The sequence below is a fragment of the Elephantulus edwardii genome, unplaced genomic scaffold (assembly GCF_000299155.1).
Source record: "Elephantulus edwardii isolate Elephantulus edwardi_28Jun2011 unplaced genomic scaffold, EleEdw1.0 scaffold00006, whole genome shotgun sequence".
Classification (NCBI taxonomy): Eukaryota; Metazoa; Chordata; class Mammalia; order Macroscelidea; family Macroscelididae; genus Elephantulus; species Elephantulus edwardii.
Genome location: NW_006399756.1, coordinates 2,285,421 through 2,287,638, shown reverse-complemented (window position 1 = coordinate 2,287,638; position 2,218 = coordinate 2,285,421).

The window sequence follows — 2,218 nt, the reverse complement described above, 5'->3', positions numbered from 1 at the left end:
ACCACCTCCACAACCATCTCCACCATCACCACCACCACCATCACCATCACCTCCACGACGACCACCACCACCACCACCATCTCCACCATGACCACCACCACCTCCACCATCACTATAACCACCTCTACCACCACTATAACCACCACCACCACCTATAACAGAAGCATGAAGTGTGGAAGGAAGTTCAGAAATGGCCTGCCTCGGATTCCCCTCATTTTTCTGATGGGGAAACTGAGCCTTGTATGTGAGAGGTGGCCTGTCTGTGGGGTCAGGGCAAGGTCCGAGGAGCAGGCTCAGTGGTCCTCTCCTTAGCCCACCTATGGGGGTTCAGGCAGTGATGGGGGTTCGGGTGGTGATGGCAGCAGAGATGGCTGGCTTTCCCAGGTCCTACCCCGTGCTGGACGCATGCCTGATCCACACAGCCTGGGGCTGCTCCTAATCCTTTCACAGTTGAGGACCCCAGCACAGAGAGGTGAGGTGACTCCGAGGTCACACAGCTGAGAGGCCAGGGGCTGAGAATGAACCCAGGCCTGTGGGGCCCAGGTGCCAAAATGAGGTTCACTGTCTGAATCTCTGCCTACAGCTGACCTGGGGCCTTGGAGGGCCAGGTGAGGCTGCCGGAAGCTCCGCAGGCCAGAGTCTCCTGCAGCTGTTGGGACTGTCGGACACTGGACACAGGACACAGATGTCTGAGGGCGCCTTGGGGTCTTTTTGTGTTGTTGGAAGGAGCAGGGCTGTGAGAGGGCAGACAGGCAGGCCAGGAGGACGCTTACTGAGAGCACTTTGTTGTGGTGGAGGCTGCTGGGTGGACCGTCCATCACCTCCGAGGGCACTCCTGCCACGGGCACTCCTCGCGCAGATCTGCAGCCTGGAAAACCCATGACCAGGAAGCCATTTGTCCAGTGTGGGCAGTGTTTCCACGGAATCACGGCTGTGACCCACCATCACAAGACCTGTCCTTTTATACTATGTTCTCCCAACAGCTCTAACCTGGTCACCAGCTCTCATCAGCTGTGAGAGCTCAGGTGGGCCCAGGGAGTACAGGGGCTGTTCCCATGGCCTGTCCAGGGCCACCACCTGCAGTCACAGGAGTCAGTCACAGGGCCCACAGGGTTGTGTGAGGGAAGAATGCCATCCTGCACCTCTTCGTAAACTGCGCGTGTGCAAGTGAAACTGAGTGTGAATGCACAGGAAGGCCAGCGTGTGTGTGTGTGAGCACATGTGCATGTGTGTGAGTTCATGCACTGTGTATATACACACGTGTGTGCATGTGACGTGTGAACATGCACCTGTGTCTATATGTGTGTCTGCATGTGAGACAAACGCATGACACATACATTATGTGAGTGCATGGACATGTGTGTCTGCGCATGTGAAGATGTGACGTGCACGTGTTTGTGTGTGTGCAGGGTGTATGTGAGTACACACACATGTGTGTCTGTGCATGTGAAGTGCATGTGTGTGTGCGCAGGGTGTATGTGAGTACATGCATGTGTGTGTATATTTGTGCATGTATATAGCATGTGAATGTGATGTGCACCTGTATGCATTTCTGCAGGGTTTAGGGCTGTTGTACATAGGGTCGCTATGAGTTGCAGGCAACTCGACGGCACATAACAACAACAACAACTTGGGATGTGTGCTCTGGGATTCCCATTCCTCTCAATGTCAGTCACAACTTGTTATGATCAACACAGTCAAATGCCTTTGCACAGGGGATAAAGCACACATACACATTCTTCTTGTAGTCTTTACTTTCAGCCAGGATCCATCTGACATCAGCATTGACGTCCCTGGTGCCACAGCCTCTTCTAAATCCTGCTTGGTCTTCTGGCAGTTCCCTTTCTATGTACTGTTCTAGCTGTTTTTGAATGATCTTCAACAGTCTTTTGCTTGCATCTGATATTAATTATATTGTTTGATAGTTTCCACATTCAGTTGGATCACCTTTCTTGGGAATGGGAACAAGACTTCTTCCAATCTGTTGACCAGACAGTTGTCCTCTAAATTTGCTGCCATAGACTGGTGAGTGCCTTGAAGGCTGCATCTATTAATTTGAACAAGTCAGCTGATAATTCGAGAGCACTTAGTTGTGCTCATGTGGTACCAATACCTGGATGAGGAGGCTGTTGTGTGAACAGAGCAGAGGAGCACTGCATGGTTTAAAATTGAGAAGGGAGTGTGTCAGGGTTGTGTTCTTTCTCCATATCTGTTCAAT